Here is a 17954-nt window from a genome sequence, read left to right on the forward strand (position 1 = left end):
ACTAGTAGGCATGGGAAGGTAAGTTATTAAAACAGGACTTCATTTATTCTGCACATTTTAGCCCTTTGATTTAATGTTCCAAAATTCATAAATGAAAGATAGTATAGAACATACCAGACGAAAGCAAAATAAGTCTGAATGTTTCACTTGCTCTTAACTAATATCTATTCCTGTCCAATAATCATGAACCAAGTATGTAGTTTCCCTCAAGATCTCAAGGCCACCCTTTCCAGTTTCCAATGAACACATTTATTTCTGTGCTTCTGCTATGTGGGAATTGAGACTCTCTGCCATTGTCAATAATAAGTGAGTTTGAACACACTTATTGGGGATGCAGATGACTTTAGGCTAATAATTGGCCAAATGAGTTGGAATGGGTATGAGACTAGAGTCGGGGTAATGAATTCTCTCAAAGGCAGTGGGGGGCGGAGGGGGAAGGTTGGAGTTTCTAGCTATCCATGACCAAGCGTCAAAAAGTTATCACTAAGGAAACCAAACAGCAATGTCAAGTCCAAAGAGTGAATTTAGGGCCAAAATAACAAAAAAATAGACAAAGGTCAGTTTGCTGAAAGCAAATAAAGTTGGGATAGATGCAGACGGGAGGAAAGAAAACATTTAGCATGACTGTCAAAGATGACTCTGTCACAACAACGAGCGTGTTTGCCTGGCTTGGAGAATAAGACTAGCGCCAACAGAGACATGGACAATTTACCCATGAGTTCAAAGGTGGTGAACATAGAGGAGGACCGGGAGAAAATGGTAGACTGAAAGAAAAGGTCAGAGACACTGAAGGAGAACAAATTTGGACTTCGAGGAGGAGAGGCACTTGGTCACAGCCACGTTTGGTCAGGGCTTCCCAATCTCATCAGCTTTGACACTATAGATTGGACAATGCTTTGTTTTGGTGTGGGGGTAGAGGCTGTCTTGAGTACAGCAGGGAGGCATCGCCCATTATTGCCATATATGCTTCCTCTTCCCTCTGGGGACAACCAAAAATGTCTCTAGAAATGTCCCCGAAGGGACAAAATCACTCTCAGTTGAGGACTCCAGGCTCAGTGAAAAGTTAGTAGTAGAATTTATTGTATTGGATGCTTATGTATTACTTATAATTACATTTGAGTAAAATACATAGAAATTTTTACATAGTTCAGTTCATAAAGTATCTTCATGGCTGTGCTTTGCAAAGTCAGAATTAAATAATTCCTCCAAGTTTGGTTTGAATTAGGTAGACTTGTATTTGAGTTGGCCCTTCTTGACCATTACGTTTAAAATTCTAATGACTATAGAGAATGTCTGTGTCAGCAGCTCCAACCACAATGCTCTAGCCTGGCATGGTTAGCTCCAGAAGTCACTCATCACCTTCTGACATACATTGCACCAAATGATACTGCTCCAACCACCCTCCAAAGATGTGATGCAGGCAATGGGCATCATGGACTTCTTTATTCAAGAGGTAATGAATCAGCAGTAACAGCATGCACTTGTGTTTCATTCTGAGAAACCAATAGTTAAGAACGAAGGGTATGGACCCTACTCTCATGAACTTTAGCATCTAGTGAACAAGTTCAAATTTAGAGGCAGGAGGAAGGTTTTTGGGATGCAGAACTCTTAGAAGGCTTCCTCAAGATGCATAAAAAACCAATACCTCTGGTCTGGAGGGGATATTTGTATGTAATTACATGGATATAAGTGTCAGGCTTTTTCAGAAATGACTATGTTACAAAAGTGCCTCATATGTCCCCAGCTTACTTTCTGAGTCCCTAGGGGAAGAAAGGAAAGGAGAGGATGGCAAATCCCTGTACACGTGGCCAGTGATAGAAACCCTGTTCTGGAGATGGGGAATTCTGCCTTCAATAGGCAGCCAAAGTGACTCCCAAACTAGAGTATCAGCAGAAATGGGAGAGGCTTTTATAGAGAATGGCCCAGCAATAATTCTGAATGTCATTTCTGCAGCTCAGTACCTTAGAAACTTTTTTCTAAATTTTTCATTTCTAGCCACCCACTTACTTTTAAGTGGAAAAGTATTTCTACACTATCAGTAAATGTGAGAGATCATAATCTCAGATTTTGTACATATTTTCTGCTTAGTTATGAAAGCTATTTCCTGATTTCAGACTGTGTGTCTGTTAAGTCGCTCAGTCATGTTTGACTCTTTGCAGATTCATGGACTGCAACCCACCAGGCTCCTCTGTCCATGGAATTTTCCAGGCAAGAATACTGGAGTGGGGTGCCATTTCCTTTTCCAGAGGATCTTCATGGCCTGGGAATCAAACCCTGGGTCTGTATCTCTGTATCTCTTGCATCTTTTGAATTTCTTTCCTACATCTCTGGCATCTCCTGCATTGGCAGGCAGATTCTTTACCACTAGTGCCACCTGGGTAGCCCCTTCAGACAGCATATCCTGAATCTTTACTTTCTATCTGAATGTGCTGTCTTGGCTTTTCCTTAGAGATTTGTAGACAACCAGTAAACAAAGGACAAATTGATGATGCAATGCCAATTTTGCAATTTTTGTTGCTTTTGCTTTTGCAATGAATAATCCAACTGAAAAAAAATCCCCTGAATACCAAATCCAATTGCACTGTAGTGGCATTTTGTAGAAATATCTGACCTGCCTGACCACGACAAAGTTAATAGTATCAAGTGATGAAAAAAAAATCCCTACATCACTACAATGCATTAAGTTAGTGTCATTTTCCTTCTGTTCTGAGTATGCCATCAATAGTAAGGATACTCTTGTGCAAAGGATTTTGGAGAAAAAGAACATTAACAAGTGCTTGAACTCAAGATGTTCACCACACTGCTCTTTCTAGTAAAAGATACGTATGTATACATTTTATACATTTAGTGAATCCACTGTGGAAGGAATTGTGTTTGCAAAGGACCTGTTTACATCACTGATAGGAAATCCTAGTTAAAGAGGCAAAGACAGAGACATGGTTTAGAATTTCCAATCATTAGGAGGAAATGTTTAAAAGATATTTTCTAATTTCATGTATCATTGATCCACAACAAAATGAGCATTTTTATATCCAAGAAACTTTCACTGCTCTTGAGTTTTGAAAGTTTTCAGGATGAGGCATGGCTCATGGGTTTACCCCAAGTCTGACTTCATCCAAATGGTTTCTTGGCCTCTCTGCAGCATTGTTCCTGAAAAAAGAACCTTCTAGATAGAATTTCATCCCCCAAAAGATCTTTATAGAAGGAGACAGGTCAAAATGACGAGTCTTAGATGAAAAACTGTGGGAACTCTGCTAGAATTACCAGCCATTGGCTTCTAGGGGCAGTGTACTGTGATGGTTTCCATTTCAAAGGGGCTTGAATTTGAAGCTCTTGAATTTCTACTATATCCATTCATGTCTGAGTTCCTTCAATTACATCAAACAGTATGCACTTAACTCCCAGGGCCTCAGTTTTCTAATCTGTAAATTGGCAATGATAATAATATCATGATCATTAGGTCATTATAGAAATACTCATGTTAATATATGAACAGGGTTTAGAAAGATTCCGAGTATATACTAATTATAGTGGTTATTGCTGTGATTAGAACATTCAGTTCAGTTCAGTCCCTCAGTTGTGTCTGACTCTTTGCGACCCCATGGACTGCAGCACCTGCAGGGAGACCCCAGGCCTCCCTATTCATCACCAACTCCCGGAGCTTGCTCAAACCCATGTCCATTGAGTTGGTGATGTCATCCAACCTCTATCATCCCCTTTTCCTGCTTTCAATCTTTCCCAACATCAAGTCGGTTCTCTTTGCATCAGGTAGCCAAAGAATTGGAGCTTCAGCTTCAGCTTCAGCATCAGTGCTTCCAATGAATATTCAGGACTGATTTCCTTTAGGATTGACTGGTTTGATCCCCTTGCAGTCCAAAGGGCTCTCAAGAGTCTTCTCCAACACTACAGTTCAAAAGCATCAATTTTTTGGCGTGTTGGACAATATGAGACACTTCAGAAGGGCAGAGATCTCTGAATCCTATGAATGCCATGAGGTGAGTCTGCTTAAGTCCAGCGCTTCAATACATATTTGTGAAATAAAAGATAAATAGCTTGACATCTTTCTGCCACAGTATATCTAGAAAGAAAGGTCTAAAAGAAAATCTGAATACTCTTTTACATGCAAAGGTAAGTTACCAAGAAAGTGAGGGAAGTCCATCCACGAAAGCCAGTGACAAAGCTGTTTATGTCCAGGAAGACTCTGAAGCCACAACCTGTCCTGGAAACACCTTTCAATCCCAGAAAATTCCAAGTACCAGAAGCATCTCACAGAGGCTGAAACAAAATAAATGTTCAAAAGGCATGTGTTGAATTATTGAGGTGAGGCAGGGGGTGGGGAGGAAGGAAAGAAGAAGGAAATTAAATTTTAATTTTCTTCTCCTGACTCATCCTAAATGGAGCATTCAGTTTCCCAATAGGAAAGATTGGTTCTTGTGGAGTTATTAGTGCTTTCTCTAACAGTGCTCTCTGAAATCATTTGTACATATAAGGAAGTGCCTAGGCTAGAACAGCAGTGTGTAACTACATGGCACTTTTATAATATGTATCCCTGTAAGAGTTAATGTGTTATAATGGGAAGTGGAAAGAAAAACAGGGCTGGAGATGCCCTGAAGGCTTGAGATCAAATCTTGGACATTTTATCTAACCTCTTTGTGTCTCAGTTTCTTTATGTAAAACTGTCAACATTCAGGCTTGCTGTGAGAACGGAACGACTTTTTACATAATATGTTTGAAACACTTTGGGGCAGACCCCTGGATACAATCAATGCTCAGTTTATTTCCTCCCTAAGGGATTTGAGTTTCAGACTTCGCCCACGTCAACACACACTCTGAATATCTGAGCAACCATAAGCTGCTGCATTGCTCTCCAACCTCAGAGTGTATATAAAGCAGCTAAGAACATTCGAGAACCCAGAGCTCAGTCATCTCACATCCTAGTGAATGAGAGCCTGAGTGAATATAAGCCTGCAATTGGGCTTCTCTCGTTAGTCTACCTCATTCCCAACTAGAGCCCAAAGCAACTGCAGCATCCAGCTGGAATTTCTAACACTGGAAAGATTTCCCACTGTGCTGCCTGGGTGGGTTCCCCCTCCAAGCCCAAACAGGGACTTTTACAAGAGCCTCCTCCAAGGTCTGAATGACATGTTTTCCCTGGCTCTGGCTTGGGGCTCTGTTTTAACAGCAGAGACATTAGCAAAACACTGACCGCAGTTTTTTATTTTCCTTTCTGTGGAATGTGGCTTAGTCCTCAGGACTGACGGTGGTTATTTCTCCTTACATAACTATTTCTTCTCTGAAGTCTATTTAGAAAGGCAGTACTCTCTTTGTGGTTCCCCAGGCCGGGGTGCCTGTCAGAAGAAGCCCCCACCCTAGCAGTTAAGATCAGCTCGGGAGTCCCAACCTTGCATGTACACTCAGTGGAAAAGGACAGTGTAGTTTTTCACACCAAGCTCTCATTCATGCGCATATGAGCACACATGCACGCATACACACACACATACACAATCACACACGTGCCTGCACAAAGAGAGAAGGAGAGATACTGAAAAGGAGGTTGCAGCATCAGTGACTTCTTCCAAATCTTTCTTATTTTTTGCTGAGCTGACATGTTGGTTTCCATAGCAACCTTGGGTGGCCTGGATAACACGTGAAGTTAATTTCAGAGAGGTCTGCAGAGCCAAGCAGAGCATTTTTGATGAAAGCTGCTTCTTGTCTCCCAGGAACTGTAGTCACTGAACTCCAGGAAGTGTTAGCACATGTGAACTTGTTAATAAAGATACTCTCTAGCCTGGGAAAAAGGAATGTCCTTCTCCTTTTAGTTTTGAGACTCCAGAATTAGCAATAGGAGAGAAAGGTTTTACAAAATTCGTGGTATCTGTGCTTAACCTCCAAGACAAAATTTCCCCAAAGAATTATTCTATCCTTTAAAGCAGAGTTCAGGTTGTTTTTAAAGGCCATGATCAACACAGAGGGCATAACATTAGAAGAGGTGATCCTGAAGGTAGACGTGGACCAAAATGATGAATGTTGACAGGAGTGTTATAGAAACTTACATAACTATTAGAAAATATACATTATACACATGTATTTGTTGGGTTTTTCCATAATTACAGTCTGTACACTTATATATCAGTAAGATATCAGTCGGAGACTTCATGTAATCTATATTTTTCAAAAAACAAGGCCCTAAATAGAAAAGGATAATATTCTGTGGAGAGGTGATGAGGCCAATATGAGAAGATGAAGATCACTCAGCTGCTATCTGCATGTTTGGGAACACGGGGTGAGGCGGGTCTGGAGTGGAATATGAAGGCAGAAGAACTGGGGATGTCACGGAACATATCTGGAAGAAGATGAAGTTCTCTGAGCTCAGTCTTAAAGGAAAGACAGGTGTTAACGTATCAGGATGGGAAGCTGAAGCAATGGGGAAGGACGTGTGGGAGATTGCATCAAAAGAGAATAAATATATATATATATATATATACACATATATATAAATAAATATATATATATTTGTATGTGGGGGGGGGAATCACTGTTGTATATCTGAAAATAAAATAATATGGTAAATCAACTACAATAAAATAAGACAGGGAAGTGAAGTACAAATAGCCTGATATGGAGAGGGAGAAAGTAGAAAGAATGAAGTTAGAAGACAGAGTCTTGGAGTTGGAAAGATGGAGAAATAACAAACTGTGAAGGCCTTGTACTTTATGTCAAGGGTGATGAGGGGCAAGTTGACAGGCTTATGCTGGAAGAGACATGATCAGCTCAGCCTTTGAGACAGTCATCATGGTGGTGCCTCTGGAGAATGTATTGGACATGCCTGGAGACAGCAGAGATGGCTAGGAGGCTGCTAGAGGGACTAGTCACAATACTGACAACCAGGAAGAAGCCAGGAAGAGCCTGGAAGACAACTGACGTATTTTAAAAATGGTAAATGTTACAGATCCCTGGTTTGAGTTCCCTGAGTCACATAGCAAATTCTCATTGGCTATCAATTTTACATATGGCAATATGTATGTTTCCATGTTACTCTCTGCATACATCTCACCCTCTCCTTCCTCCTGCTCCCCACTGTGTCCATAAGTCTGTTCTCTATGTCTATGTTTCCATTGCTTCCCTACAAATAGGTTCATCAGTAGTCAGTACCATCTTTATAGATTCCATATAGTTCATTAAAATATGATACTTGGTTTTCTCTTTCTGACTTACTTCAATTCAGTAGCTCAGTCGTGTCCAACTCTTTGCGACCTCCATGCACTGCAGCACGCCAGGCCTCCCTGTCCATCACCAACTCCCGGAGTTTACTCAAACTCATGTCCATTGAGTAAGTCCCTTTTCATATTTTAATAAAACTCTGCTATACAAAAGCTCTTGAGTGATCAAGCCTGGTCCCTGGTCCCGAAGCTAAATCTCCTTCTTCAGTTCAGTTCAGTCGCTCAGTCGTGTCTGACTCTTTGCCACCCTAGACTGACTGACTTCAATCTGTATAATATGCCCTAGGTTCATCCACCTTGTCAGAACTGACTCAAATTAGTTCCTTTTCATGGCTGAGTAATACTCCACACAACATTGTAGAGCAATTATCCTTTAATTAAAAATAAATACATTTAATTATTTTTTTTATTTAAAAATGGTAAGTAAAGCCAGATGGCATAAGTAACTGATGGGAGGTGGTAGATTAGGAAGCAAAGGACACACACACACACACACACACACACACGCACACAGAACTTCCAGCAGATACTTTCAGGGAGTCTTGAACGGGGCCTGAACGTGGGCTGGAAGAAAACACACAACTATGTGAAGTTAAGTCATCATAATTCTAAAGCTGAAACTGCCTTTCCATGAGTTCTCATGTTCATATTGAATACTAAAAGTCTGAATTTGAATTAAAAATTATATTTATGGCACATCCTAAAGGATAAACTGTGAGATTGCCCAGACCTTCTTCTATTTCAAATAAGAGCAATGATAAAGGACTTGGCTTATCAAACACTGAAACATGATAAAGCTCCAACGAGACAGCATGGGGGGACCCAGGAGAGCCAGAGCAGTGAAACGATATTAAAAGTCCAGAGGAGAACAAAGTACTTGGAAACATTTGGACATGTTGAAATGTTTGGTTTACTCATTAAATAAAGGCAGAGCAACTGGTTACACTTTTGAAAAATAATGTAAAATCCCTAATTTAGGGCCAAGTTAAATATTTTTGTAATAAAAATAAACTCAAAAAAATGTGCATACTTACACAAGGGGGTGAAAAAGACTTTACCAAAAAGCACAACCATAAAGGAAAACATGAATAAGTTGTATTTTAAAAATCCTTTCTATCAAAAATGGCATAAGTAAAATTAAAGGCAATGAACTGGGACATAATTTGCAGTGTATATAAAAGCAGACTTCATTTCTAATATTTAAAGAACTCTAATAAAATGATCTAAAAGAGAAAAGCAGTCTAGTGTGAAAAAACTAGCAAAGAATGTGAGCAGGAAAAACATAAGCGTCGTATACATTTCTCTCTCTCTCTACATATATATATTTATATATAATTGTTGCTGCTGTTGTTTAGTGACTAAGTTGTATCCAACTCTTTGTGACCCCATGGACTGAAGCCTGCCAAGCTTCTCTGTGCATCGGATTTCCCAGGCAAGAATACTGAAGTGGGTTGCCATTTCCTGCTCCAGGGGACCTTCCTGACTCAGGGATGGAACCTACGACTCCTGCGTTTGCAGCCAGATTCCTTACCACTGAGCCACCAGGGAATATATAAAGTTCAATCTCATAAGAAAGTGTTTCAATGTTGCCAGGAATGTTGATTGGACAGGTTTTCTAGAGGGCGATTAGATAACATGTATCCAAATTATACAGGTTGACTCACACCTTTGACCTCCAAGCACCTATCTGATAAAAAGAATGTCTATTGTAGTACTGCTTATAAATTCAAAAGTAGAAAAGACGCAAGGGTGTCCAATAATTGGAATTATTTATTTAATTTATGCTACATTTATGCAATAGGATGAAACAGCCATAAATATTGAAAAGCACAAGAGGACTTTAGGAAATGTAAATTATTTCTCTTTCCAGAACACTAACATGTCAGCTACATACATGCAGGGTCTCTCATGTGTTCACTGTCTTGGTTCTAGAGCCTAAAATCTAGCACATGGTAGACCCTCAATAAATATGTGTAGAAAGCAAGGTTGTTAAGCAGAGTAGGCAGGATTCGGAGATGACCCATGACTTTTGTCCCCAGGGGCACTCCCATGGGATGTCCCATTACACAGCAAAAGGGACTCTGCAATGTAAGTAAGGTTTCTAACCAGCTGAATGGAACAAGGCGGGGCTCATCCAAGGGGGCCTAACTTAATGACAAGGACCCTTTAAAATGGTGGTACTTCTCCAGAAGAGCAGCAGAAGAGGAAATCAGAGAGATGAGAGAGACTGGCTGTGGGGGAAGCTCCCCATTTCTGAGATGGAGGGGCCACTGCCAAGGACCAGAGAGCAGCCTCTAGACACAAAGAGTGTCTCTGGCCAACACTCAGCAAAGCAAAGGGGCTCTCAGTCCTGTAACTACAAAGAACTGAATTCTGCCAATAATCCAAAATAACCTGGAGGAAGATTCTCCTGCAGAGTCTCCAGCCCCAAGTCCAGCCTCACAGGTACCTTGACTTTGGCCCGGTAAGACCCCAGGCAGAGAAGCTATGGAGACTCCCTGGACTTCTGATCTATAGATCAATGACATAAAGGGCTAAGGCAATAACCTCTGTGATAATTTGGTAGATAGCAATAGAAATCTAATGTTGTTGGTGTTCATTTGCTCAGTCGTGTCCAACTCTTTGTGACCCCATGGACTGCAGCACACCAGGCTTCTCTGTCCTTCACTATCTCCCAGAGTTTACTCAAAATCATGACCACTGAGTCAGTGATGCCATCCAACCAGCTCATTCTCTGTTGCCCTCTTCTCCTCCTGTCCTCAATCTTTCCCAGCATCAGGGTCTTTTCCAATGAGTTGGCTCTTAGCATCAGGTGGCCAAAGTATCGGACCTTCAGCTTCACCATCAGTCCTTCCAATGAATATTCAGGGTTGATTTCCATTAAGATTGACTGGTTTGATCTTTTTGCTGTCCAAGGGACTCTCAAGAGTCTTCCCCAGCACCACAGAAATCTAATAAACTAGACAAAATAAGCAGGTTACAATACAGTATTTACAACATAATTCCCTTTTTTGTTTACATATGCTTGTAATCATGAGTTTGAATAAGAAACCCAGCTGAAGTACAAACACAATATTAGGAGTGGTGTGGTTTGTTTTGTTTTTTTGGTTGGAGAATTGAACTAAGTCGAATATAATTTAACCACATCTGGAAGGTTTGCTATCCTATCATTTTCATGGTCTCATGCAAACCCTGGTGGCAAATGTAGGTCCTCTTCAGACTGTGGATTCACCTAGACACTGTCATACAGAATGAATTAAGTCAGGAAGAGAAAAACAAATATCGTATATTAATGCATATATATGGAAACTAGGAAAATGGTGCAGGTGATCTCATTTGCAAAGCAGAAATAGAGACACAGATGTATAGAACAAACGTGGATATCAAGGGGGAAGGAGGGGTGGGAGGAATGGGAGATTAGGATTGACACATATACACTATAGATACTAGTTATAAAATAGATAACTAACGGGGACCTACTGTACGTAGTGTTAGTCACTCAATCATGTCCGACTCTTTGTGACCCCACGGAGGATAGCCCACCAGCCTCCTCTGTCCATGGGATTCTCCAGGGACACTGGATTGGATTGTCATTCCCATCTCCAGAGAATCTTCTTGACCCAAGAATCAAACCTGGGTCTCCCGCGTCACAGGCAGGTTCTTTACCATTTGAACTACAAGGAAGACCTGTACTGTATCGCACAGGGAACTCTACTCAATGCTCTGTGGTAACATAAATGGTAAGGAAATCCACAAAAGGGGATATATGTATACGTGGCTTGCCAGGCAGCACAGTGGTAAAGAATCCACCTGCCAGTGCAGGAGACCCAAGAGACGTGGGTTCAATCCCTGGATCAGGAAGACCCCCTGTAGGAGGAAATGGCAAAACACTCCAGTATTCTTGCCTGGGACATCCCATGGACAGAGGAGCCTGGCGGGCTACAGTCTATGGATGGGATCGCAGAGTCAGACACGACTGCACGCACACACACACACACACACACACACGTATAGATGATTCATTTTGCTGTACAGCAGAAGCTAACACAACATTGTAAAGCGACAATTCTCCAATAAAAATTGATGAATTTTTTTTTGTGGGTTCATGGAAGAAACACAGCCATTTAAGTCCATCTCAAGTGTCACCTCATCCTGGAATCAATCAGCTGCTTGGACACATAATAGTGTAGTTCTCCCTTTGAGAAATGAACAATTAGTTTTCAAAATCTAACCTCACCACTTACAAGCTTCCTTAAACTTGGATAATTTAAATAACCTCTCATAACTTTAGTTTCCACAAAGCTGAGGTGTGGATGAGAAGAGCCACCAGGTAGGGCCATTGTGAAGACACAGTGGAATAATAAATGAGTGCCTGGTTCACTACATGGCAGATGCTCCACTGAGTTATAGTTCTTTATTTATCAGAAATGAGCTGTGATAATAGTTTCTTTTTGGTCTTCCCACGGTTCTTAGGTAAGTATATTCTAATACTCTTAAATGCCTAGCACAGTGTCTGGCACTTACCAGGTGTTCAGATACTTCTAGTTCAGCTAATAAATGGAAGACTAAAATAATATTGTTTAAAATTGAAAATGTAAAATAAAAATAGAATGTTTGGCTCCTGAAGCAACACAGGTTGCAGTAACATGTGATGACCACAGGATGTCACTATAAAGAAGACAGCGCTGCATTTCAGGAATATTCTGGATACTCTGCCCCTTCCCTCTCCTGGGACTCCAGGGAAAGGACACAATCGCAATACTGTGAAGGCAGAAACCACACTGCCAAGAATCTGCACACCTCCCTCATATTCCACCATGCAAATCCATGCCTTAAAAACAACTCCTGATTTACAGAGGGAACTATTTCTGCTGGGCTGGTAGACCTAAATAAAAACTCAGGAGACCTCGTTTGGGGGCAGTTTTATTTCTGCAGCCTTTTGCCTATCCTGGCTTTACATCTGCCTCTCTGGGGATGGGTAAAAGTAACATGGAAAAGAAGAAAATGCAGTCAAACTCCCACTCCGTTGCTTACCATTTGTATGTCTGTGCAAGTTTCTCAACCTTTCTGAATTTCATTTTGTCCTGTGAAAAAAGAGCAAAACAGAGACAAAGAGATTACAGATGTGCCGTTGCAACTACAGAGATTTAAGCACAACAGCCTTCTCTAAAGACTAGTTCCCAGAGTAGCCTGGAGTCAAAGAGAAGAATCTTCTCTGCAATTCTGGAAGGATTTGGGCATTGAGCCCATAGCTACTTGGCCTGCAGCATCTATCTCCAACAGATCAACAAATTCTCTGAATAAGGCTTAGTTGGACGTGGCCCCCAACAGTAACTTTCCCTTTCAAAAAAACACACTCTGTTGAGTACAAAAAAATTGCTCCTCACCAGACTCTAAAAACGGGTATGAATGTCATTGTCTCTCTGGCTTCCTGTGGTCTCCATAAAATCTCCAAGCAGAGTATTCTGGGCTCATAAAAATGTCCACAGCCCATTTCTCATCTGCTTTAATGATGTTTCCTAATGGCTGACATTGACATTGGCATCTTTTCTCTGGGGAAAGTGTTGTGAGACTGGCTTTCCCCTTCCCCAAAATAGCTGGTGGAACAGCCCAGGAGCTGGAATACAGAGCAGCGATTTTTCTCTTCCCATGAAGAGATATATCCTCCAAGATACGGGAACTCCGCCTCATTTCCTGTGGCGACAGGCTGAGAGGTCCCATAGCCACCAAGAAGCATTTGCATCCCCACTCAAGGAGTTCAGCTTTGTGTTGTTCCCGGAGCTCTGGGAAGGGAATGAAGTTAGGGGGAAAAATAAAAAATAAAAATGACGTTAGTATCCATTATCTGTGAAAGAGGTTTTATGAGCTATATTGTGTCAATAGGGCTTCCCCTGTGGTTCAGCTGGTAAAGAATCTGCCTGCAATCTGGGAGCCCTGGGTTCCATCCCTGGATTGGGAAGATTCCCTGGAGAAGGGAAAGGCTACTCACTCCAGTATTCTGGCCTGGAGAATTCCATGGACTCTATAGTCCATAGGGTTGCAAAGAGTCAGATTCGACTAAGCAACTTTCACTTCCACTTTGTGTAAATAAGGATATCTTATTTCAAAAAGAAACACCTTTGTTTTGTGCAAAATATGTGATCACATCACTTGATCAGGTCACTTCAAGGACGCTAAGAAGAAAATCAGCCATGGGTGTAAATAGCTCTAGGGATAAACGTCAGCCTGGTATGTGGAATTTGTGATGAGAATGTGGTGGGGTTGGGTCTGGGGGAGAGATGCCCTGAGAATTCACAGGAAGGGAATGTCAGGTGTGACCAGGAACTTCCTGGAAGCTGGCTGGTTGAAGCAGGACCATCCTTTGCTCTCCTTCACTGAGCACCTGCTTGGTGGGGACTCCTGGACTACACAGCTCCACCCCCACCACTCTATCACTGGGGCCTTTCAGAGAAGGGTGATGCCCAAGTGGGGCTAGGCTTTCTCCTGGGTCTGGGGATATGAGGATGAATATTGTCCAATATTGTCCTCCAGGGACTCACAGTAGAGTGGGGGTAAAAATGCATAAACAGTTGATTGTAAAATAAGACAAATGATGAGAACACACAGTCCTCCAACGGCAGGGCGAAGAGAAGGGCTTATTCCCCCACCTCTCCTTGGCCCCCTGTCCCATCTCCTCTGGCCAACAGAACTTTCTCTCCCAAGTCACCATTTGCTAAAGAAACCATTGCTGCTGCCTTTAGGGGTCACACTTACTTTTACCAAACAGAAGGGTTTCTTTTGATGACTTTGACGTGTGCTGTACTTATATGGTTGGAGAAGTCACTCTAGCACACGATGAAGACCCAATCCTGGCTCCTCCCCTTAGACCTTCAGTTTCCTGACCCCTAAAAATAATAAAGGAACACAGTACATCATTGGGTTTTATTGTTGTTGTCGTTTTCTTTGGTTTTTCTTTTGGTCTTTGTTGTTATTGTCGTTTTTTGTTTTGCTATTGTCAGTCGAAGGGGATTAAAGAAAATGATCTTTGTATTAAAGTTCCTATCACATAAGTCGTACGCGAAGCACAAATCCTCCGCGCATGCGCAATGTCAGTCTTTCTCGTGTGCCTCCCAAGGCCCGTGGCAAGCTCTAGCCTTGCACGTGTGTTTTCATCTCAGTAATGCTGCCAATAATAAAACCAAACGCTACTATTCACCGTCTGCCGGGTAATGGCCATATCAGTCTTCCATTGCAATCATAGCTGTTGATTTTACCACCACCGCCTGCTCTGTTGGGAATGAGGCCTGCCCATCTATTCGGTCCTTGCGTTCTCTCCTCCCATCCCCAGGCAATGACTTTCGGCAACCAGGGTGGGAGGAGGAGGATGGAAAGAAGCTTCAGCTGCAGGTGGAGAGACCAGGAACTCACTATTCTCTAGTATCTTTTCTGTTTCCAGATTTTTTTTTCCGGATTCTCTTCCTCTCCCACCCCTCCCCCAAAATTATGTTGCATCTGGGTGTCTAAATTCCTGCTCACAGCTGTGCCAATGTCTTCTCCACTCTTCCCATCTGCCTGTTTGTTTTTCTTGGTTTTAGTTTGCAGTCTGCTATTTTGTATAAGCAAAATTATCCTTTCATGTCTTACCCATTTTGGCGGTTTCTTCTGGTTATTGTAAACTACAGCATCTGTGGTGCTTGTCTCCTAATTATATATCCAGCCTCCTAATAGGAAGGGCAGTCAGGCATATGGAACACCGATACAGAGCTTTCTACATTCTGACCTCCTTGTAGGGCTCCTCACAGAAGCTCCAAAGCTTTAGTGGGGGTTTCGTTGAGCTCAACTTTCTAAAATAATACACAAATGTCTGCTGTACTGAGACGATTATCACACAGATTTAGACAAAACTCTTAGGCACGTTTTTCCCGTAAATGAATCATCACAACTCTAAAAGTATGACTGTGTAAGTAAAGAAACACCTCCAGTTTTCTGATTCTAGTGATCATTCAAATTATTGCTTATTTTTAGACTACTTGGGACAGTTGTATTAAGTGAGAACAGAGATGACAGGAATGAGACTCAAGAGACTTGAATTTAAGACCCAATGTGAATATTAACTTGGTGGATGTTGTGGACCTCTCAGACTCTCTTGACCATAATTTCCAAATCATTTAAATTAGCAGCTGGACTAAATGCTCCCTGAGATAAATAAGCAGGATCGATTCAATCAAGTGTTCATTGTACAATAATGCATTAGGAGCTCTGGAAACTAAGATGAACTAAATATAGTCCTTGATCCAAGAGGAGCTCAAAGTCTAATAATGGAAAAATAAAACATGTATTCAGATGGTGTGAGTACAGTAAATATTAGCATAAAAGCATGAATCCTTCTCTGCGTTGCTTGTAAGTAATATGATTGATTCTGGAGGCCATATTCTATAAAGGACAAAATAGCAACTATTTTAGGCTTTGCAACCCATGCAGTTTCCCTTGCATCTACCCCACTCTGCCTTTATACTGTGAAAGTAGCTGTAGATATGTGAATAAAGAGCAAGGCTAAGTTCTAATAAAACTTTATTTCTAAAAGCAGGTGGTGGTCTGAACTTGCCCCACAAGCTGCAACTTGTTCCCCACCAATCTAGTCACAAACCAATCTCATTGAAATTAATCTTCAGTGGCTTCCCCACTCTCTTATGAGAAAGATAAAACCTATAACACAGCCTCAAGTTCCTGTAAGATACAGTCCCCACTTTCCGCCTGCACCAAGACCATTGTGAGTTTCTCTCCCTCTCATTCTCCATACCTGGAGTAGGAAATGGCAACCCACTCCAATATTCTTGCCTGGAGAATTCCATGGACAGAGGAGCCTGGCGGGCTACAATCCGTGGGGTAGCAAACAATTGGACGTAGCTGAACGCAACAATGTTCTGCATGTTTCAACACCATGGAGCCCTCACAGAATCTCCTTTCAACATGTCCTCCTCCTTCCTGTTTGTGCCGTTACAACTTCCTTGCCTTTGTGCTCCACATACCTTACCTTTTTCTCCACACCTCCATCCCTTCATCTTGTTAATGTCCATCATCCTTCATAGAGCAACTTATACATCACCTCCTCCTAGAAACCTTCCTAGATTCCCCAAACTAGTTCCACTCCCTGGGCAGCTATACTCTCCCTGCTCCTTACATGTCTCTTTCATAGTCTCTATGGCAATTATAACTCCTTATTTAATTTTGTCCTCAAATGTTTAATTCTTTAAAATGTCCCTCCCTATAAAGTGTCAGTACCATGAGAAGAGCACCTATACACATCTTGCTTTTTTTTTTTTTCTTTTGCAGCTATATTTGAGCAACTACAGCAGAGCTTAGAACAGAATACATCACCAAGAACTATTGTTAAATAGATGGATGAATGAAATAATGCCATAGAGAGGACATGAAGTTATTAACTATTGCAGCCGGGGAGCAAGGATGACAGGTGGCTGGGAATGTTTCATACAGTGGGTGACAATCTGAGGTGGTGTTTGAAAGACACATAGAGGACAAAAAAGGGTTGTGTCAGCTATTGCAATATAAAAAGTAACGATTTTGCTCATTTACACTACTCTTTCAGCAAATTTCCAAATGTTTGATATTCCATCCTTCTTCTTAAGTTATTCTATCAGTTACTTTTAACATTAAGTAGCATATTTAAATATGTCTTTTTATTCCACCAGTGTTGGTCAATACCTAATCGCTCTTACCAGAACATAAATTAAAAATGCTAGTGTCTTTACAAAGTTGTATACTCCACTGTGAATTCCTGCTTTATGTCAGCTGTACTTTTACACGTACATATTCTCAGATGTGCATACGTGCTTGCTCAGTTGCTTCAGTCATGTCTGACTCTTTGTGACTCCATGGACCATAGCCTGCCAGGCTCCTCTGTCCATGGGATTCTCCAGGCAAGAATACTGGGGTGGGTTGTCATGCCCTCCTCCAGGGGATCTTCCTGGCTCAAGAATCAAACCCGCGTCTCCTGCATTGCAAGTTATTCTTTATCACTGAGCCACTGGGGAAACCCTACATTGTCAGACAGACACAACCAAATCTTCTCTTCTTTGTCTAAAGGTTAATTTTACTTATTTACATTTACATAATTATATCTATTTATTTTTAAACTATGAACAGTGTTGGTAGCTAAACCTAGGTGAATCTGATGCTAAAATTGATGGAATTCTCAAAGAAGAACATTCTTATTTAGTGATGATTACATGTTTTACTCTTTCCTTAATTTACCTCACTTATCAGCATTCCACAACATGGTTCATTTCATGTCCATTTCATGTCTTTCTTATTTATTCCCTATCTTCCCTCCCGATATGCACATACCCGGGATTCCTACTTTCCTCTTTTTTCTTTCTGTGTTTATGTCCCTTTAGGATACAGTCATATGTCTAGTGTAACCCAGATTCAAACATATCTTCTACCCCTCAGTCTCCATGTTTCTTTTCTTCCCCCCAAGAACCTCCATCTCTCTCTCCCTCCCTGATCTGTTCTTCCAACCCTTTATCTTTTTTTCCAGCTCAGTTTGCTGTTTTCAGACCACACAATATCACGTCAGCACTTCCCTTCATGCTTGTTGGGGTGGATTCTGTTTCCTTTCCTGATTGCCTTCCTCAGTGCACTGAAATAAACCTTCAGGTACATCCCTGAAAAGAAGTTCATGAGATGTGAATGTCTGGCTACTCTGAAGTCTGAAAGTATCTTTACATCTTATGC

The sequence above is a fragment of the Oryx dammah genome, unplaced genomic scaffold (assembly GCF_014754425.2).
Source record: "Oryx dammah isolate SB20612 unplaced genomic scaffold, SCBI_Odam_1.1 HiC_scaffold_25, whole genome shotgun sequence".
NCBI classification, from domain to species: Eukaryota; Metazoa; Chordata; class Mammalia; order Artiodactyla; family Bovidae; genus Oryx; species Oryx dammah.